Raw genomic sequence first — 23,550 nt, 5'->3', positions numbered from 1 at the left:
CAACAAATTATAGATATAACCACAAATACAAAGATGCAGTAGATATAATGCTTCATTTCATTACTGTAAAATACTGAAAATATGCTTACAAATAGAAATGGAAATAAACCAACTAGGGTGATGGTAGTTTATCTCTCAGAAGAAATGTTGCCACTACATGCATCTGAATTGTGTTACAATGAGGCTTGAAGGCCTATTTATTGTTAAGAAATAATGGAAAACTATAAACATCCAAAAACCTAACCCTAGGAGATGACACGCCAAACTGTGGGCCCCGTTTTGGGTAAATTGGTACATCAACTTCCTCGGGTCGTAACTTTGGCATATGATCTCCATTTAACATGCACAACAGCTTGTTTGAAATATCTTCCCAAGGACTACAACTTTCAAAAGAGGAACATCAATCTATTTTCCCATGTTGCTCCCAGATTTCCCAAAAAATGTCGTTTAGGGCCCCAAAACGGCTCGAGAAGTTCAGGACCTGAAAAACTGCTAAAAATAGTAAATTGTGCTACAATTAAGGAAACTGAAAAACTGAAAGAGACAGTTGTGGGGGTCCAAGTGGGACATGTGGGTGGCCACCAACATCAACCTAGATCAGCCATGCTTACTTGAGTATGTGCCAATAACACAAATCCCTTGGTCCCGAGCTAATGGGATCCCTGTAGTCCCAAGTTAATAATGCTAGTTCTCCTGTTGTTTGCTATATTGAAACTAGTCTTATACTTATCATGCACTCTTTGTACCTATATTGCTTTAGCTAGTTTAATCACAAATTTCTCTGGATTATAGTAAGGTACTAAGGGAAGGTTGATAGGAACACTACCTATACCTTGGGGATATTGTTGCTGACTTCTCGTGGATTCTTCTCCTTCGGAAAATAACCTTCTCAATACGTTTCCCATGTACTCTTCTCCTTCATCTTCATTCTTACCCCACATTACTTCCTCTGACATCCTTCCCACAACTTGTAAGGAAGGATCCCTTTCATCATTCTAGCTCCTCTCTTCCCAATTGCCAAGCTTGTCTTGTCCTGCTTCTCCTTCCACTCTCTCTTCCTCTTGGGGTTTCCCCGACACCACTCCTACCTGGTGCGGTCCCATCTTTCACGTCCTCAGAGTTTGAACTACTTTACCTTGCCATTTGTTGGCTAACAACACTCTCCTCTGTGCCCTAACATCTCTATCTTTCAACAACCCTTCTACATCCATTCCTTCCACAACATCTCTATTCCCCAACCAATCGCATTCTCCCCTTAGGCCCTTCACTCAGTATTGGGGTTTTACACTACCATCTTTACGGTAGGTAAGGGCAGTAATCCTTCTTCTACCATGAACATTTTAATCCACAATGATACTTCCCTCATCAACCTTCCTCTTAATATGAACTCGAACACCGCTTCCGCCTTTGATAAAGATTGATAACTTTCGGCGGAAAAATCGACTGTATACCCTTCCACTGTAGTCTTTACCCAAAAATTGACTGCTCTAGTCAAATTGTTGTCTAACTGTTGGAGTGATATGAGGTCTGAGGGAGTCCAGTTGCGGCGATTTGACGTTGGTCCTTCTGATCAATTCTGCACTTTCAGCCTTTTTAACCAGTTATAGAAGTCTTCTGGGAACTTGCACCAAAGGATCTAATACTAGTCATTAGCACCCCCGGCATACAAAATATCTTCACTAAATCTCTCAATCAGTTGATTCTTTCGGGTAGCATGCTTTGATATAAATTGATCTATTCTATGATCCCACCAATCTCTAATCTCTTTCTTGAATATCCTCGACACCATGTTCCGAACCAGTTCTTGTAAGTTCATGTCCCGGCAATAGAACCATTTGTTGGCACAAAAGAGTCATCAGGGGAGAAGACCCTGGGTTCCGGCGCAGAGGGCCAACAATGGATCATTGTAGTCTAAGACAACGTCAACATTTTCACCTTACCCAAAGGATAAGGAGTCTCACCCGAGGCGTGTCGCAACCAGAACTAAGAAGTGTTCGTCATGGGATAAAGGATGCATCAACTGTTAATATAAACAACATCACATACATACTTGAGACAATAGCATACCATTCAACACTAAGGAGCTACTACATGCATGAATCTTACAGGATATTTAAAATTTTAAGTGGGTCTATACATCGTAAGCAACCATGCGCATCATGCTAAGAAAGCAGTCTAGACCTTAATTGATATTAAATCAATAGAAGAATATTACATAATATATCGGCATTTGCCACAGATGATTAAAAGGAATACCCGATTACAGATTCATCGGTTCAGTCTTTAACCGAGAGGTCTTGCTTGGCCATATCCCTACACTCTAGTTCTATCCTATCACAACCAACAAACCCATTAGCAACAACAATCTTTTTCCTTACGGGTCTCTCCTTTTGTATTTCCCCCACCACCTAGACCGCCAGTTCCTGCTCAACCCTTTGCTACCACTCCTTCTTGTCCGCTCGACTGCCTCTACCTTCTTCTAACACTTTTCCACAACCCCCCCTGCAAGTGCATGTTCTTGCTTTCCACTCCAACTGTCCTCCCAACAATCTGACCGTTGTTGCTGCCACCCGTTTCCTCCTTATTCTATGGCAAGCCAAAATTATCAAAATCTTTTTAAAATCAAAATGAAAGCCCCAATAGGCTACAACAAAACAATTCAAATCCTAATGAGGTTCTAGGCCTTCTTATTTATACAACTAAATCTACCAACGACTTCCTTAAATTTAGGGAGGCTTGGATCCCAACTTGAGATCAACTGGTCTTCAACTATCACTGGCTTGGCTACCAATGAACTCAATGGCTTGGCTGCTAATGAACTCAATGGCTTGGATGCTTGTAACTAAGAGCTGATGAGATTTGGTGGAGGAATCTTCGAGTAAGTGAGAAGTTAAGAAGAGAGATCCAATCTCCTAAAATCCCTCTTGCTGTGTACTTCAAGTTCTTGCACTTTAATTAGCCCAAAAATTCTCAAAAGCCTGCAATTAATGCACATAAGACCACAAGACATAACATCTCATCTTTACCCTTCTCACTAAGAAAAATATAACAAAACCTGTAAAGAAATGTGAGAAAAGTTGATTTTAATAAGTTGGAGAGTGGCATTAAGGTCCATATAATTTACCCATTGATGAGCCTCATCAGTTACTATTTTCAAGAAACTCCTTGAAGGTGTCAAACAAGAGTATGGTCTAGTTTTTAAGTCATAGCTTGCATAGACACTAGAATGAATATATACACTGAATAATTTTTTTCTTGGGCTACTTAAAGACTTGAATGTATCTCTTGAATATGGGTCATTTCATGGATATATTGTAGGGATCAAAGTTGTTCTTGCAAATGGAATTGTGCTTGATATGCTTGGGAACTTGAGAAAACACAATGGGATATGATATGAAGTAGTTATTCCTTAAAAGTAAAAGCACCCTTGGCATCATCACAAAGGTTTCAATACTTGTACCACCAAGAATTTCATCAATAAATGTTTCATTTCTTGCATGCAAAGATTACTTGAGTTATAGGAGTCTTGTCTCTAAATCTAAAATGCAATTACAAGAGATTATTTCAGGATTTGAATTTTTAGATGATATTTTAATCTTTGGACATGTATTTGTATCACTTAGAAGGTCATGTTAGGAATAGTTTACCTTCTCCCAAAGAGAAATTCTATGTTTTGGTTGAGACTAATGGTAGCCACCAGTTGCATGACATAGCAAAGCTAGATGCCTTTTTCGAGAGTTGTCTTCATAATAGTCTTATTGTTGACGGTAATGCTACATCTAGCTTCAAAGTCTATGATTGAATTAAGTTGAACTTTAGATGAGGAAGTAGTTGATGGAACAACATGTCTGATTGTGCTAGTTGGTGAGATGCAACATTAGTTGAAGCCTTCATTGACAAGGCTCATCATCCTATTGTAATTTGTAGATATTACAATAAATCTCTTGAGGATTATATTGTTTTTCTTGAAAATATTTATATTCCTATTGATGCAAATGGATGCCCTACAATGTTGAAAATAGTTAAAAGTTATATTGGTACAAAATTCACTATCCAATTTAGTGACCTTATTGTGGATATGGAAATCAACGTAACAACTACCGCAGGTGCTAATATTGGGAATGGGTTGTGTGAAGTTGATATAAACATGTTAAACTAAAGAAGGTTCTTGGAGGCCAGTTAGAAATATTAAAGGTTCCTAGGGGTGTTATGCTTAAAAACTATGTTGTCTCACTTGGTAAAATGAGGAGAAAAAATTTCAATCCCTTAATCATTCTTCTGGACTATTGCTTGCGTATGTTGTAGTGGCTACAACTACCCTCCAAAATTTTGGCTCATATGCAAATTTAAGAGCCTACCTCGGATCCTGCGATAAATTATCCTTGGTCACTTGATTAGTAAGTTGACGATTTCAAGCCCCCCTCCTTGATCTTTGTGGGTCATGAAAAGTGGATGTTGTCTTGCTTCAAGGGAATTGTGTGCGTATGAGTGGTTGTCTTCACATAGACATGTTTCACACTCTCTTCACACACTCACGTCACAAAGGTTTTTGCATCAAGGAAAGTATGTCTTATGTATTCTTGATGGTCTAAATTGTGTCACTAAGTGTCCGTGTGTGATCAAAGTCAATTCCTATCAATGTTTGCATATGTTTCACTAATCTCACACATAGCCATCTTCCCAAGCAGCCTACCCTCGTCCAGCTTCCCGGAACTATGCGCTTTCTTTCTACAACCATCAAGTTTCCTCCCTTACCTGTAGAAATCTTGCAGTTTATAGAGACACTAACCTCCCTTGCCTGCTGTAACCACATAGCCCGTAGAGGCCCCAGCCAGACTGCTCTCCAAAAATGTGCAGTGTATTCCATCTGCACTCCACTCAGAAATTGTGCAAAGGTGTCCTCTCGGGACCCCTGCCCCACACCAGTGCTTTGAGCCTCAAAATTGCACAGTGTTGTGCAAGCTATATTTTCGGTCTTGCTTGCAAAATTTGCACAAACAAGCCTCCCAGGGCCTCATTCTAGCAACAATCATTGTCCACTAAAATTGCGCAGATCTACCTCTCAATGACTATATGAAAAGATGACATGCTAAAATCGCTTCCAAGGAGTTGAGGAGAAGGACCAAGGAACCGAGTAATGGAAAAGATGAGGACCGCATGCAAACTCCGTCAGATGCATAATCATTGTGGAGAGATAAAAAGGTGTCTTTTTTACTCCTAATTACCTTCACATTAATTATCAACCCAGGGACGACTTTTTATTTCAAGAGTGTACTCAGTCTGAGGCAGCTATTTACTCAAGAGTAATGTTTTGTAGTATAGTGCTTAAAATGCAAAAGTAAATGAAAGTTGGAAACAAAATCTAATTGGAACAGCAAGAAACTGAAATGTTCTAAACTAAATCATTCACTCAAACAACCATCAATCGAGGATAAAGTAGCAATAACTCATTCCTCTGGATATTGATGCAATTGAAATCAAAACGGAACAAGACAATCAATCTGGGAACGAGGAGGCAATAACCAATGTTCTCTACAGTTGACAATCCTGCTTTAAAGCAATCAAAAGGAAATCGAAATTGAACTAAAGCTGCCATTGAAAGTAAACTAGGAAAACTCTTTAAAAGCAAACTATTGCAATTAATCAACAGAAATGAACAACAAAGTAAATGGGTAGCAAACTGAAATTAAGGGAAATCAACAACAAAATACCTTGAAGCTTAAATCATTCATTTGGAAAAATAAGCAAGGTATCAGTCAAGGATCCAGTAACAATAACTCATCCCTTTGGAAACTGATGTAACCAAAAGTAATCAAGGAACAGATCATCAGCCTGGGGACTAGACAACAAATGCCAATGCCCACTACAGTTTCGGACCGTTCTTCACACCAAAGCAAAGATAATGCGAATAACAGGAAATGGAACAACAGATTAAATATGAATGTACAACAATCCAAATCAAGCACGCAACACACTTATCATTAAAAGGGACAGTAATCCGAGCTTCGATACAATATGCATGAATCACAGCTATAAAGTAACAGCAAGTGTAACGGAACAACAATCCTGAATAAACAACAGTCACAATTTAAGAATACATCATACAGTTGTACCAATTTAGGAACATACAACGCGGTTAATCTGTAATCGAATGTCAATCTGTAAGGAACAACAATGTTATATCAATTATCAAAAGGAACAGCAATGCGATACAAAGTTAAAATGATAACATAGCATTCCTGTTGCAGATAGCGATAGTATCCAATCAAGTATATCTAATAGCGCTGATATGTAAAACAGTAAAGTGCGTCAGATTACTGAAAAGAGTAAAAGAAAGAGATCAAACCACACATGAAGCATAAAGATATAATACAGCAGTAGTGTACTCCACCAGAGGCTGGGCCCTTAGCCGCCAGCGGATGCTGCTGGGTTACTTCAGGATCAAAGATGGAATGGCAACTAGATTTATATTAAAATATCAAAGCAGAGTTACAGTGGATTACAACAAGAAGTCTCTCAATCTCTCATCCATTATCCATTTTCTCTTCCATCCTCAATTTTGAATCTCTAATTCATCCTCAATTCCATCATTTGAATCCCTCTCCCTCTCTGATCTCTGTTTTCATTTAAATAGAGAGAGATCAGAGAGAAGTTTCAATAGAGATAATTACAACATGATTTCTATTACAAAATTAGATTGTTTCCAACCAATTGATAAACAAGAATATTGTTTCCATCTAGCTTTCAACAAGAGCAAGAAGAATTTGGCTTTGCAGCTGAGATTTGGAGGACGGCCGCAACAACAAATCTGAGAAAATCGTGCTCAAAGAACCCCTCGTTTCTCTCAGTACAAGCCAAATTTGGGCAAACCGTTCTTTTTAAAGTTAATTGGGTCCGTTCTGGACAAAACCCATGTTCCAGATTTTCCAAATTAGGTTTCATTTGCTCAGAATCGCAACCACAAAACTGTCAATTCTTATTCCAGCGAATTTCTGAGTTGGCACTTTTAATGATCAAATCTTTAATCTGGAAATTATCTTGGAGGCTAAAAATGGTGAATAATGTTACAACTGATTTATTAAAACTATCATTGATAAAATCATGCATAATCATCAATTTATTAGAAATAAAGGAGAATAAATAATATTCATTCATAAGAGCATAAATCTTTATAAAATGGATTTATATAATAAATTATAATAAATGATATGATAAAGAATGGTAGAAATGGGTGGAATAAGTGTTCAAAAGTGATAATAATAATGGCATATTAATGGCCCAACATACCCCCACACTCAATATGTTGCATGTCCTCATGCAACGAAAACTGAATATATTGCATGTCCTCATGCAACCCAAAGACAAAAACCCATGTGTTAACCAAGCAATAAAAAATATGTTCATCTCAGCTCATGAAATGGATAGAACAAATGAATTCTTCTTTAATTAATGAATATTCACTTTTAGTAATCTTGATGAAGGCATAACAATTTTTACATTGACATTCAACTATATGTATATATGAAGTTGCAACAAAATATGATATAAGTAACAGCAAACTTCATTAACCATTTTCTCAAAAACTACAAACCAGCTTTTGTTGAAATTTGGCAAGTAAATTTATAATATATGAATGCCTTTATGATCCAAAAATCAGACTGTTTTGATGCACGGATCATGAGATATAAACAAAATGGCTGTAGGTGAGAGTGCATGATTTCCGAAATTTTATGAACCAATTTATCTTGAAATTGTCTGGGTTTGTATTAATGATACGTCTGTGTTTTCCAAAAATCACAAGAATTGAGTTCATAGCTTTAAAAATATTATGGAAATCAATTTCTACACTGAAATTGTATGCCTTAAATAAGAAAGAAAATAGAAAACATCCATCATGCGTAGCAATTCCTCCCCCTCTTTGAAAAATTAGCATGCCCTCATGTGATGCTAGAAAACAAATAGAGGTGGTTGCTACTATCTGTTGAAGTCTATGCTTGGTGTAAAACAACATGGAATAAGGGAGGTGTTGAGAATGAGTAAGAATAGCAATGGATGATAAAAAATATGAATGACATGGTCATAAGAAAAAAATGAATGAAAGCAACACTCCCCCAAACTGAAAGATGACATGCCGCTGAAAAAGGGGAAGTGGTAACGATGTGGAATGAAGGATGATAAATAATGCTCAAAATGGATTTCATTAAATTCTCCTAAATTCATAATAAATCAGAAAATTATGCTATTTTACCTTAAGTTTTACCTCCAAAAGGAAAAATGTGGAATGACATATATGGACTGGCATTTGTTGAAACTGATGTAGGCAGAGTTGGTGCTGAAAGTGATACCAAAGGTGGAATCCAGGTAAGCACATCATGTCTGAAGAATTGTTCACGTTCGCGAGCCTCTTCTGTTAAGTGCAATAGTGTGGTCATGCTATGAATAGAATTCTGCCCATACTTGTTGTTTTCCAGCAAGCAAAGCACTATTTGGCATACAATGTTCTTGAATCCATAGTGTTAGTTTTGAATAGCAACAGATAAGATGCATGCAAAAATTTCAATCAGAAAAACTTTTGTATACATGTAATACTGATATTTTGTCAAATCAACAAGTTATTGCAGAGTGTAGTAATCATAGCGCATGCAATCCCATAATGCATACATTCCCCTCTCCAATTGAAAAAGGGATTTCATGACCATAAAGCCTATGAAAGGTGTTATGCTGATGGCAAGGCAAGGGAATGAACAATACAGTAGTAGAGTACACATATCAATGATAGGACAGCGAGAGTTATGGTTATAATGAGAGCAGAGTGTGTAAAGATAGTTATGAATAAGAGATAGGACACTTTGAATTGATGATAAGTGATGAAAAAGAGAAAAAGAACAATAATATGCCAAAAAGATGCTTTACTGATAGTATGCTAGCTGAAAATGATGCGATTGATCATAAAACAATTTCTCATGCATAAAGGTTCAAAACAGGGAAAAAGTTAAGGAAATAACTTCTCTGATAAAAAGAAAAAATAAGAAAAGGGTATTATAATAATAATTGATGATAAGATATAACTTCAATACCATAAGCAGAGCCGCTGCTACCAGCAGGCGTCCATAGCCTCAGCAGGGTTGCTTTTTAACGCATATGAGCCAGGATCCTCAATTTATAAATGGAGAGTTACAGTGCTGTTCTACAGAAGAGATCAGTGTGCTGGCATGGTAACCAGATAATCACACTGCCATTCACTGGGATGTAGCAAAAGTGATCAGGTCGGCTCGTGATGAGACCTCCTGTTCCAAGGATAATTTGGCTATCCAATGGATCATAACCTTGGTGTGGTGGCCATAATGGGAATGTCACTTTCTTACAACCTTATGAACATGGTAGGCTGGCTCGTAATGAGACCCCCTATCCTCCATCTGCGAACAAAAGTTTTTTGTTATTACACATTTTTATGATAAAAAGAGGGAGGCTCAGTACTCCTTAAGAGCAGGGATGGTGGAAGAAGTTGAACATGCCAATAGAAAAAAAATATACCCATAATCTCATTTATTACCGACAGAGAAGATTATAACCAAGGAGGATGGAACCAGCATGGTATTAAGATGATCAATCAGTATCATGTACAACAGAAAACAATGCAGTAAAGTAATATATAAATAATTATGTCCCTTTTAAAAAAATCTATCATCAAGGAGTTGTCCTGTTAAAGATCATAACGTGAATGATATTAACTCGCTTCAAAAGAATCCATAATTCTTGTCCTCATAAAAGTAGTGTACTTCATGCCATAAAATGGAATCAGTTAAAATGTGGTTGAGATGAATTAGGAATAATCCCACAAGAAGAAGGAAGGGTTGCTCTCGAAAATAATCCCAAAGTGTTGCTCTTTTGAATGAACAACAAAAACACTCAAAAAGTGGTGTTCCTTAAAGGAAATGCACACAAAAAAAGAAAAAATACACACAAAAAAGTGTGAAAATGCAAATGTCGTTCATTTGGAAAAATGAACAGCAAAAACTAAAAGTGTCGTTCCTTTGGAAAAGGAACAACAAAAACGCAAGTGCCGTTCCTTTGGAAAAGGAACAGCAAAAATGAAAAGTCCAAAGGAACAGCAAAAACGCAAGTGCCATTCCTTTGGAAAAGGAACAGCAAAAACACACGTGTCGTTCCTTTGGAAAAGGAACAACAAAAATGAAAAGTGCAAAAGTGTTGTTCCATTCGGAAAGGAACAACAAATCGTGAAAGTGCAGAAGTGCTGTTCCATTTGGAAAGGAACAGCAAAACGTAAAAGTGAAAAAGTGGTGTTCCATTCGAAAAGGAACAGCAAAAAGTGAAAATGCAGAAGTGTTGTTCCATTTGGAAAGGAACAGCAAAACGTGAAAAAGGAACAACAAAATGAACCGTGGAAAAGGAACAGCAAAATGAACCGTGGAAAAGGAACAACAAAATGAACCATGAAAAAGGAACAATAAAATAAACTGCTGCCCCAAAAGGTGTTGTTCCTTTGGAAAAGGAACAACAAAATGAAAGTGAAAAAGGAATGGCTAACACAAAAGGTGTTGTTCTTTTGAAAAAAAGAACAGCAAAACGAAAATGCTGTCCCTTTAGAAAAGGAACAGCAGAAACAACAAAAGTGCACACAAATGTTGTTCCTTCAGAAAAGGAACAACAAAATGCACAAGCATAAAATGTAAGCACGCAAAGAATGAATTCACTGTTCACTGTATTCATGCTGAGGATGAGTTACACTTTGAATGAAGCAACACCTGAAATATAAAATATAAGAGAAATTAGAAAATAAACAACATTTTATTTAAAAACAATATGTAAATAAATTAAGTTACAACAGCTATGATATTATGTAAAAAAAATGATCTTTTTGAAAAATGTTTTGGCAACAAAGACATGACATGAATCTTCAAATGGAAATCAATTATTCATTTCTTCTATTATGAATCTGTTGGGTAATGAGTTGGATGAAATTCCTTTGCTTCATAAAATTTCTTTCAAAAATCACTCGTCGATAAATTGACCTTCTTTATTTTCCCAGGACCTGCAAAAAACGAGTGTCTACCTGCAATAAAACATTAAATCATGGAGAAAGAGAGGTGATCGGGCTCCCATAATCCAAGAATTATGCAAAAAACAACAAGTAGTTACCCTGTATAACAAATCCATTGAGAAAATAACAAAGTAAAATTTATTTGTCACTTGCGGGAAAGTAGTGGCCAATCATGCTAACCTGCAGTGTTTTAATCACAACTTCTTTGTTTTTCATCAAAATTGAGTGATTCCAAAGCAAAATGAGAGCTAATTCAAAGGGTTATCTCCAGTAGCAACAGGTTTTAAAAATTCAATGCTATGATATGTCAAATTTGTTTAGAACAACCTGCATAATAGAGTCATTTTCGATTACCCAATCTAGACCAACGATTGATATTTCAAGCATAGATTCTTCGTTTGATGTCGGATTCAAATGATTCAAATTGGAAATGAAAGTATATTCATTTATTTATCTCCAATAGAAACAGGTTTTGAATAAAAGAAGAATTGATAGGTCAAATACTGTAAGGAACAGCCAGAAAGACATAGTTTTAAGGGTGCTGATTTACGATAGATAGTCAGTATTTTGATCATAACTTCCCCATACGATATCAAAAATGAGTGATTCCAATTGCATTGTAAACTAGATTCATAGGGGAAACTACCATAGTAACAGGTTTTAAAAATTCAAACATTTATGCCTCCAAAAACTAACTGTCCCAACTCTTCTCCTGAGCTGCCCACTAGACACCCTGTCAATGTTTTGTTTCTAACTTTTTCGTTTCAAATCCAAATTGAGTGGTTCAAATTGGGTTAGAAAGTAGACATCAAGGGCCACCTAGGGTAGAAATAGGTTTTAAAAATATTCACTTTTGGTCCCTCAAAACATGACTGTCCCGACTGTTTTTCCAGAAATCTCATCAAGCCCAAAAGCCAAAAAAATAATATTCAACCATTTTTTCATATTGATGATAAAAATGAATATAAGTGTTTGTAGAACTATTATTTCCATTATAATTCATCTACATACACAAATGAATTAAAAAATTATCATCGATGTTGATTTCCATAGCATGTTGCAACAAAAAACAACTAGCTTTACAAAAATAAAAATAAAAAAAATGTGTTTGTTTTATTTGTTTATTTATTTTATTTTCTCCACTATCCTACTCTTCTTTGAGAATCGAATATGTTTATGTATAAGAGTATTTCCAGTGGAACCATTTTAGAATTAAGGATTTACGTATGCACATACCCAAATTTGAAAAATGCATGTTGATAAAAATTAGGGTATGAAAAGCCAACTTCCCTTGAAAAGATGGTATCAAAAATTGTTGAAGTATGGAGTGATGATGCAAACACGTGATGGAGTGAAACCAATCTTCAATATATCCGTTACTTTCTTGATTTCCCATCATACCATGAAGTTCTTGAGCTTTTAAAATGGTTTGTTGGTGCAACCTATAAGAAACCTCATTTTCTTCCATAGCTTCTACAATTTTTGAATTTGAAACATTCTGAATCTCATTGTAAGTTTTCTCTAATGGCACATGTGAGATAGAATGGGTGGGAAGGTTGGATAAATTTGGCAGTTCAACATTGTAAGCATGTTGTACTGGTTTATTGTGGTGAGGGTGTGGAATTAGTTGAGCAGGAAATTCAAAAAAAATGTTGGACAGTTTCTTACCATAACAGAAGATTTTCCTCATGTGTTCCTTCGAAGCTCCTTCTTCCAATGTTCCTGTCAGTTAGTTAGTGAAATGGGTGGTGCTTACATCACCAATCATGTGATTTATTTTTCAAAATTTCTTTTTTTTTCTATTCATTCACACAAAAATTCAAACATCTATTTCTACCCAACAAAAATTAACAAATCTGCAGAAAAGCGGGCGAGGGAGCAGGGCTGTTACATGCTCCGTACGCAGGTTCTTACCTTCCGTTTTTAATACCCAATTCTCTCCTAGCAGGCACTCATCAGATTCACACTACTCTTTAGAAATGGCTACACTCTCCCCGGCAACGGCGCCAAAATGTGGATCGATAAAAATGTGTCTTTTTTACTCCTAATTACCTTCACATTAATTATCAACCCAGGGACGACTTTTTATTTCAAGAGTGTACTCAGTTTGAGGCGGCTATTTACTCAAGAGTAATGTTTTGTAGTCTAGTGCTTAAAATGCAAAAGTAAATGAAAGCTGGAAACAAAATCTAATTGGAACAGTAAGAAACTGAAATGTTCTAAACTAAATCATTCACTCAAACAACCATCAATCGAGGATACAGTAGCAATAACTCATTCCTCTGGATATTGATGCAATTGAAATCAAAACGGAACAAGACAATCAATCTGGGAATGAGGAAGCAATAACCAATGTTCTCTACAGTTGACAGTCCTGCTTTAAGCAATCAAAAGGAAATCGAAATTGAACTAAAGCTGCCATTGAAAGTAAACTAGGAAAACTCTTTAAAAGCAAACTATTGCAATTAATCAACAGAAATGAACAACAAAGTAAATGGGTAGCAAACGGAAATCAAAGGAATCTGAACAGCAAACTCTAATTAATGGAAATCAACAACAAAATACCTTTAAGCCTAAATCAGTCATTCAGAAAAATAAGCAAGGTATCAGTCAAGGGTCCAGTAACAATAACTCATCCCTTTGGAAACTGATGTAACCAAAAGTAATCAAGGAACAGATCATCAGCCTAGGGACTAGACAACAAATGCCAATGCCCACTACAGTTTCGCACCGTTCTTCACACCAAAGCAAAGATAATGCGAATAACAGGAAATGGAACAACAGATTAAATATGAATGTACAACAATCCAAATCAAGCACGCAACACACTTATCATTAAAAGGGACATTAATCCGAGCTTCGATACAATATGCATGAATCACAGCTATAAAGTAATAGCAAGTGTAACGGAATAGCAATCCCGAATAAACAACAGTCACAATTTAAGAATACATCATACAGTTGTACCGATTTAGGAACATACAGCGCGGTTAATCTGTAATCGAATGTCAATCTGTAAGGAACAGCAATGTTATATCAATTATCAAAAGGAACAGCAATGCGATACAAAGTTAAAATGATAACATAGCATTCCTGTTGCAGATAGCGATAGTATCCAATCAAGTATATCTAATAGCACTGATATGTAAAACAGTAAAGTGCGTCAGATTACTGAATAGAGTAAAAGAAAGAGATCAAACCACACATGAAGCATAAAGATATAATACAGTAGCAGCGTACTCCACCAGAGGCTGGGCCCTTAGCTGCCAGCGGATGCTGCTGGGTTACTTCAGGATCAAAGATGGAATGGCAACTAGATTTATATTAAAATATCAAAGCAGAGTTACAATGGATTACAACAAGAAGTCTCTCAATCTCTCATCCATTATCCATTCTCTCTACCATCCTCAATTCTGAATCTCTAATTCATCCTCAATTCCATCATTTGAATCCCTCCCCCTCTCTGATCTCTGTTTTCATTTAAATAGAGAGAGATCAGAGAGAATTTTCAGTAGAGATAATTACAACATGATTTCTATTACAAAATTAGATTGTTTCCAACCAATTGATCAACAAGAAGATATATTTCCATCCAGCTTTCAACAAGATCAAGACGAATTTGGCTTTGCAGCTGAGATTTGGAGGACGGCCGCAACAACAAATCTGAGAAAATCGTGCTCAAAGAACCCCTCGTTTCTCTCAGTACAAGCCGAATTTGGGCAAACCATTATTTTCTAAAGTTAATTGGGTCCGTTCTGAACAAAACCCATGTTCCGGATTTTCCAGATTCTGTTTCATTTGCTCAGAATCTCAACCTCAAAACTGTCACTTCTTATTCCAGCGAATTTCTGAGTTGGCACTTTTAATGATCAAATCTTTAATCTGGAAATTATCTTGGAGGCTAAAAATGGTGAATAATGTTACAACTGATTTATTAAAACTATCATTGATAAAATTATGCATAATCATCAATTTATTAGAAATAAATGACAATAAATAATATTCATTCATAAGAGCATAAATCTTTATAAAATGGATTTATATAATAAATGATATGATAAAAAATGGTAGAAATGGGTGGAATAAGTGTTCAAAAGTGATAATAATAATGGCATATTAACGGCCCAACAATCATCTTTAAGGTAAGTATGGTAAGTACGGAACATCTTTCAAAGTAAAATTCTTAGTTGAGTTTGTAGGACTAATTGTCATTGTCATATCACCCTGTCCTCAGTAACATGCATGTGTGCAAACATGAAAATTCATCTTATGTGTTTCTTATACATGTCTTTCTTCTTTTTCACTTGTTCGACCAACTCTCATCTTCCACATGTTTATTTCTATGTCATGCTTGCAACCTCATTCTGGTGATTTTGAAGGTTGTGTTCGCTATGTAAACATGTATCGCACTCATACACAATGTTGTATGCATTGTCGTGCAAGTGTCGTCGTAGTCAGTCAACGATCTATCATAAGCGACAAGCTTGTCACTCGCACCATTGGTCAGTGACACTGAGTATATGTTGTCTTGATGGTTTGAGGTTTCTTGTCAACGAGTCATGTTGAGCATGTGTTCCCAAGTTCGTGTATGCACAAGTTCAGTCGCTCATACTCTTAGTCATTTTTCTGAAATTCTGACTACTGGATCACCCTCCAATAGCCAGACCTTTGTTGAACTGCATTGCGCAGTCTTAGCCCTCAATGAACATGTATTGCTGCCCAGAATTGTACATAGCTTGAGGCTGTCTCCCAGGTAGCCTGCACTGTGCAATCCTGAAATAGACTGGAGTGACTGTCATCCAGAACAATGTAGAAGTTCCTCAGAAATCCATCTCAATCTGCGTTTCCTACAAGCAAATCAAGCAACCCTCCTGCTAGTCAACCGGAGAGTTTGACTAGGTAGTCACACCGGGACTAACTCTCCTAAAAAATTGACCAGGAGTTACAGACCTTTCTCGCTCCACTAACCGAGAAAATTGTGCAGACAGGTCGGACAAACACCTAGTGCCCGTCCCTATCTGCCTCCAGAAATTACGCAATTTTTCCAACCAGCCACCCAGACAGTCGACCTACTGCTCACCCAGAAAACTTCACAAATTTCATGAGCAAGCCCCTTAGCTTCCCAATATCCCGTGCAGCTTAGAGATTGTACAGAGGTGTTTAGTAGGTCATCCTTCCAGCCATTGTGCAGTTTTTCTCTCTAGCAAATCCGCAGCCCACTACAAGCTCCCTCTAGGAATTGTACAATTTTTGTTGCCAAGCCTCTTGTAGCCCGTAGCCAGCTCCCTCCAGGAATTTCATAGTTTTTGCTGCCAAGGCCGTTGGCTACCCGAACTGCTTCTCTCTAGAAATTGCGTAGATATTCCCTCCAACTGAGCCAAATCCTACAGACAGTCACTGCTGATCCAGATTGTACATCTCATTCCCCCAATGACCTCTGCGCAATTTTCACCAGTAGTGCCCAGAGCTCGCATCCTAGCTTGAAATGCGTCATGAAGTTTCGCAACCTTGTCCTCTCTACCGATAACCTGCATCTGAAAGTGAACGACCATGCATCATGGTAGACTAGGAGGTTTATGGATTTGATCTCATCAATATGAAAAAATGATGCATGAAAATAGATGTGTTCGCAAACGGAAGACCATGTGATGATGTGTTTGTGAACGGACAACATGCATGGATGAACGGATGAGCAAACATGCGAGGAGATATTTTCACAAATGGACGAACATGTCAAGCATGCCAAAGTACAAACAAAGGAGCAACGTGCACATACAACATCAAGTGAACCCAATGACCATCGAGGACTGTTATGGGCAAATTTAGTGTCTTTTCAAACGACTAACCCCTAGACCTAGTAGCAAGTCTAGAACAACAGTTAAAGTAATTCTATTGCTTTTCGTATAGCGAACAAATAAAAGAAAGAGGAGAAAAAGTACCAACCTGGATCTCTCACTCTATCCATCTTCCCTTTGACCACTTTTGCCACTCCTTTGTATACTTAACTCACTTGAAAGGTACCTGCACACAAGCCGAGACAGAAAACCATCAAAGCATACATATCGATCTATTAACTAAACACATTATAGAATCGAAAATACAATGCACATTTCATAACACATGAATGGAAAAATCATAGAACTCTTTATTGATAGAGAGGAAGATTACAACCCATGTAGATGCATGTCCAATTCAGTGTCATCCTCCCAGCTTCAAACCCTTCTCTCCTCATGGAAACAACAATTTGACATGATAACATTACTCTCTCTACTAATCTCATCCAAGCAGCATTTCCTTAGCTCAAGAAGTTTCAACCTTAGACCAGCCTTGAGAGCTTGGTCCTTTTATAGCTGAACAGAGGAGGTTAGGCCATTAATGGCCCTCATGAATGCTTTGCCATATTTGGGAAGTGGTTCCATGGAGGAAGGGATAATGGATTAAGGTTCATTCATCTCCTTCCTCATCCAAAAGCGAGCCCAATCCTTCTAGAAACCTCTAGAAGCATCCATTGGATGAGGAATCCATTGGATTCATTTGAAAAATTCGATGGATCTTGCTCATTGCAGGTGATACAAAGACGAGGTGTTATGCATAGCACCCAGACAGTGTAATGCTTGCCATTCATTGCAGCCAGATAGAAGGCCACCTGCGATGATCTCCTTAGGGACATTTTTTGGATGAATTGTGTCATGAAACTCTTGAGAAGCAAGCATCATGTAGGTTAACTTCATTAGGGAATGAAAACAACTGAATTAGGGGTTGATGGACCCTAATACCATTGATATGGAAGCTGGGGTTGATGTGCCCAAATTTTCCTATAACAGTTGCCCCCTAAAGCATGAAGTCAAAAATAACCATGTCGAGTGAGATGCTTTACCACTTGGAGAGAAGGTTTCGAAACGGAAGGAGACCTGCATCAATTACAATACATATATCATGATACTTTGATTTTTTTCACAATTTAGCTGAGGGAAGGCATACCCATGCTTAGCTTATAAACTTTCATTAAACATGTACAAAATATAGTCGTCAACAGATATAGACCCATGAATGGATGACCATGAATGTAAGGCCATTGTACATTTGATATAGTACTCCTGAAAAATATATCGCAGCCCGCATGGATGAAACTAGGTCTAGGGTCTTCAATCTCATTCAAACTTTCACTCAAGTACAAGTCTAACCATGTGAATAGATGATCTGAAGTCAAACATGGAGAGACATCATCTGATTACCAACCAATGATGTAAGTTGTTAACAGATGCGAGAGGAATCACCGATAATGATAATGACCCTCAAGGTAGTGTAGTACATTTCGCATGGTGTGAATAAATGATTTGATGTTGAACTCCAAACTAAGTCTTTCGATCAAAGTCCAATGATGTAAACCTATTGCCGGAAGCAAGAAACCTGCCATTGATATTGCAAACCTCAAGGTACTGAAGGGGTGTTTCTAAGTCAACTTCTTGGATGATGTGTTGATGTTGACAAGAAGCGACTTGTCACAGGAGGGCCTTAATGCATCCCACATCAACGACACGAAATGAGGTAAATGATTTTGGAGATGAAACATCGAATGAGGACACAAGGTTCAGGAATGGTGGGCATGAAAATGAAGGTTTACTGTATTGTAAAGGATGAAGTTTTGAACTGAATGACTTCTCTTGAACATATCGGCGACACTGAAGTGAATTGGTAGCATTGACACAAAACAAAGTGATGGATGGTATGATAGATCAATGGTGTGATAACCATCAAGCTAAATGACCCAACCCACATAGTCATGGTGATGAGGTGAAAGTGTCATGTTCAAGGGCGACCTGCTGTCATAAAGTGTTCCCAGCTTTTTCCCATTTTCCCGAGTCATTTCTGACCAGTACCTCTTTATTTTTATCAAGCTTGAGGAGGATAACATATGCTTGTTGTATAATTTCACCCTTCAGGTGAATCCATCTCTATTTGATGTTTTAATGAGTGTAGTGAAGGTGAAACTCGGTTTTGTCTAGATGGACAAGTTTGGCACTATTTGATGTTTTTAATGAGTTTAACGACAAAGATAACTCGGTCCTTTTCATATTTAGAGAGTCTAAAAAGGGACTAAAAGGAAACTCCAAAAGTTCTTTTTTGTAAATTTGTCTCTCAAGCCCAAAAAGGCATAAGACAATACAAGGGAGAACCTATTGATCATGTTCGATCAACGAGTACCTTTTTCATAGTTAATCTATCTCAGCCCGAAGAAGGATTAAAACTATATTGAGTAGATATCGATTCTAATCCGTTAACGAGCTAGAAACAACAAGCACTCAACAATCTTTTCATATTTAGAGAGTCTAAAAAGAGCTTAAAGAGGACTCCATTTTGAGGAATGGCTGGTGTCTAGGGTAGCAACTAGTTCTAGTGATGTTGGAACTTCTCAAAACATGTTGATTTATGTGAAGAGGCTAGCTAATAAAACCACTCATTGCAACTGTTCCTCAAAAAGGTAAAACAACCAGGTGAAAGCGTATGATCAACCAAAGAGATGGTGGTGATGGAATGAAACAACCAAGGCTCATATGATAGAAAAGGCTGATAAAATGACAATCACAAGGGTTAAAATGGAAATGGGTTCATTTTTAGACAAGCTTGAACCATAGGGAACTATGCTTGGATTCAGTTTCATGTTTACGCAAGCTTGAAACGACAAACTATGCTTGGACTTAGTTTCATTTTTACACAAGCTTAAAATGAAAAACTATGCTTGAATTGGTTTACATGCCCCCAGCTTGATGAAAGGGAGAGTTTCCTGTAACCAGATGGAAGTCACTACGGTGAAGCAGGACAGTTATCAAACACATTTTTGGCTTCATCCAGATAGACAAAGGTGAATGGGTTGATTCCCTTCACATAACCTACAAGGAAACTTAACTTTACCACTAGGTGCATGCCCCCCAAGATTAATTACATTCACCTAAGTGGACTACTCATGGCTATCTAGTGGATGGAATGAAGGTTCTTTCACGAGATCAAGTAAAAGATTTGACTGGGATTTTACGAGCTCTAATCAAAGACTCGAATTGGAACTTGGGACCTTGTTTCATTTTTTAATGAGCTTGACACATGACAAGGAACTTTTCTCATATCCTTGGTTTCATTTTTTAACAAGGTTGACACAAGACCAGGAACTATCCTCGAACCCTTGTTTTATTTTTTTAACGATGTTGACACAAGACAATGAACTCTACTCAGATTCCTTGTTTCATTTTTTAATGAGGTTGACATAAGACAAGGAACTATCCTCGAACCCTTGTTTCATTTTTTAACGAGATTGACACAAGACAAAACTATCATCGAACCCTTGTTTCATGTTTTAACAAGGTTGACACAAGACAACGAACTATCCTCGAATTCCTTGTTTCATTTTTAACGAGGTTGACACAAGACAAGGAATTAACCTCAAATCTCTGTCTCATATTTTAATGAGGTTGACACAGTAAAAGAACTATCCTCATAGACCCTTGTTTCATTTTTTAACGAGGTTGACCCAAGATAACGAACTATCCTCGGATCCTTGTTTCATTTTTTAACAAAGTTGATACGAGACAATGAACTATCATCGAATCTTTCGATCACAACTCATAAGTGGTCATGAAGGAGAGATCTGGTTCCAATGCCCCCAATACATGATGTACAACATCACTGAATTAATCGTCAGTTGATTTAGGTATGGAACAAGTTTCCACTTAATTAATCCATGGCAGGGATGATACCATTGGTATAAATGGACCATTTAGGGAAGATGGTTGACTAGGAGCCATACTTGGACCGAGAAATGAAAGTTGGTCAACAGTGACAATTCTTCTTTCATGTGGGAAACAAATCACTCGAAAGAGTGTTGAAACAATAGCTCCCATGTCATAAACATAGTCACTCCCAAGAAGTATATTATAATCTAAAGGTCCTGGGACTACCATCACGTTCAAATAAACAGTTTTTCCTCCCAAAGTAATAGGTAACTGAGGGAGGATCCCTAATGGTTGACTCATTCCTCTGTTAAAACCCAACAAATTCTGTGTAACTAGCACAAGAGGTGGAGAACCAAGTGCTTGCCAAGTAGTTGAGGAAAGGATACTCACTGATGCACCTTCATCTATAATAGTGCCTGATATAATCATATTACAAACTTGTACTATGATTTGGAAAGGCACATAAGAAGGAAGGCGGAATCCTGCCAGTCGATTCCAATCAAAGGAAGTGACTAGACTACTTGGAGGGGGTACCATAGAAACGGGAGGATTAACCCTTGAGTTACCAGAGTGGGAGGATTTTTCTCCTGTCTTGATAGAACAAGAGGACTGCCCCCAAGCTCCTTAGAATCTGAAGAAACAAAAAGAACTTGAGTAGTATCATTTTCACTCTCTTCAAGAAAGGTTCGATTAGCTGAAGGTGAAATCGAGTCAACAGTTACCTCAACCTGTTGATTTGGGTCAGGTATAAACTCAGAGGATTCACATTCAGAGAGAGTGGGTTTGACCGATGGTTGATTTGAGTCAGTTAATTCATCAACTAGTGGAGAATTAAGGGATAGTTTCCTGTAACCAGATGGAAGTTTCTGCGGTGAAGCAGGATAGTTATCCAAAATTCTTTTAGCTTCATCCAGATAGGGAAAAAGGTGAATGGGGTGATTCCCTTCACATAACCTACAGGGAAACTTAACTTTTCCCTTATTTCCATGAACTTTACTATCACTAGTTGATGGTATGTCACCAACATGATCTCCAGAGGTTGATGACACGGGATGATGTGAACAAGAAGACTATTCTTCTAAGATCTGAGGAATATCAGGACAATTTTGAAGAATATGGTATCCCACACAAAGTTTGCATGGACATCGAACTTTGTGAGGCTTGACAAACGGTTTCTCATCAGATCTTGCATTCAAAGCAATGGTTGCTTTGTTGCCCCTCTGTTGAATTTTCTTATTCTTCTTCTTCTTAGCCACCTAGTTACTAGTACCAATACTTTCACCAGGCGAAGAGGAAGAAGGGGAGGAAGAAACAATCGAGGAAGAAGGTAAAGGGTCAACTTTAGGATCAATTGGAGCTTGATCTTTTCCAGTTGGAGGTGTACTCAATTGTGGAGAAATCACAACATTTTGAACCAAGGAGGTTGAAAACAACCATACTGGCAAGCCAATGGTAAATCCCGGAAGGGACAATGTAGCCATATAAGTAGCACCGATATTTTTGAAAGGAGGAAAAAGACTAGGCTTCCCATCAAATAGAATTCCTTGATTGGTGGACTCCGGATTTGTCGCCATATGTTTCAATGTAAGATCAATTAAAACACAAGCTGTTGGAAATAATACTGAGGGGGGGGGGGTGAATTAGTATTATCAAATCAATAAAACTTTTTCATTTCCATACTTAGATACATATACGCTACTTCAGTTAATGGAACCTGCGTGTATACGCAACTGTGTCTGATGCAACTAGCGTATATCCAGGATACTTATGATTCAGTTAATCCATTAAATGTTGATCTTTAGTTAGTGCATCAGAACTTCATTAACCATATGAACAGTAAGTAGGTGTAGTAAAATAGAACAGATCATCACACACAAGAAGCACACATGAACACCATGATATAAGGTGGAAACCCAATGTGGGTGAAAACCACCTACTGCAAGTCATCTCTATCTTCTTTTAATAAGAAACTTCATTTTACAATATTTCTGTACTGGTGCAGTCTTATACCAGTACAAAGGCTTCTACCTGCAGAAGGCTACAACCTTCTCTCGTTCTCCAGACTCTCCTGGATGGGAGCTACAACCCCCTTAGCTCTTGTATTAGCTGATCCATTTACTAGTACGTAGGTGCCTACCTACTGAATGCTCCAATCTTCACTTTTTCTCTAGCTGCTACTGGAAGGGAGCTACTACCCCCTTTGCTCTTGTACTAGCTGATGTACTAGTACGTAGGCGCCAGCCTACAATCTCCTTTCATCCTCCAGGGACCACATTTCATACATTTTTAGACTGGATACTCCTGAAGCACAACACTATAATCTAAAGGCCACGTTTCATCAAATTTTCATACTAGACCCATAAGTATCATTGAAGCACAAAACAATCAATACTAGCATCATCAATTTTTGAATCACTGAAATACTGAAACCCTGTCAACAACACAGTCACCAGAACACAGAATAGAACACTGAACTTTGCAACAATATTCAGAACCAACTGTATCATTAAAATCATGCATCAGAGTGCATACGCTACTTGGAAGTGCTGAGCCAGCGTGTATACGCAACTTCACCAAGGTGGACCAGCGTATATGTCATCAATTACTTACTTATAACTTGATGCACTTCCTGACTTCAGACATATCCAGATTATTACATATACAAGGATAATATGTGTGTTAGCACCAAGATCTAGTCCATCAGATCACATAAATATGACTCATTATGATCCTGATCCAATATTAGTTCTCATCCATCAATAC

At 37.5% G+C, this 23,550-nt stretch overlaps 1 pseudogene; it reads left to right on the top strand.

Moving 5' to 3' along the window:
• The first annotated feature begins 3,770 nt into the window (after positions 1–3,770).
• LOC149244015 (T-complex protein 1 subunit gamma-like) overlaps positions 3,771–23,550 on the top strand; it is a 107,968-nt pseudogene continuing 88,188 nt past the window's right edge.

This window comes from Pinus tabuliformis, chromosome 8 (assembly GCF_031772625.1).
Source record: "Pinus tabuliformis cultivar Carrire ecotype Pingquan chromosome 8, CPIR1, whole genome shotgun sequence".
In the NCBI taxonomy this organism is placed as follows: domain Eukaryota; kingdom Viridiplantae; phylum Streptophyta; class Pinopsida; order Pinales; family Pinaceae; genus Pinus; species Pinus tabuliformis.
The sequence above is the reverse complement of the archived record's forward strand: the minus strand, read 5'-3'. Positions and strand labels throughout refer to the sequence as shown.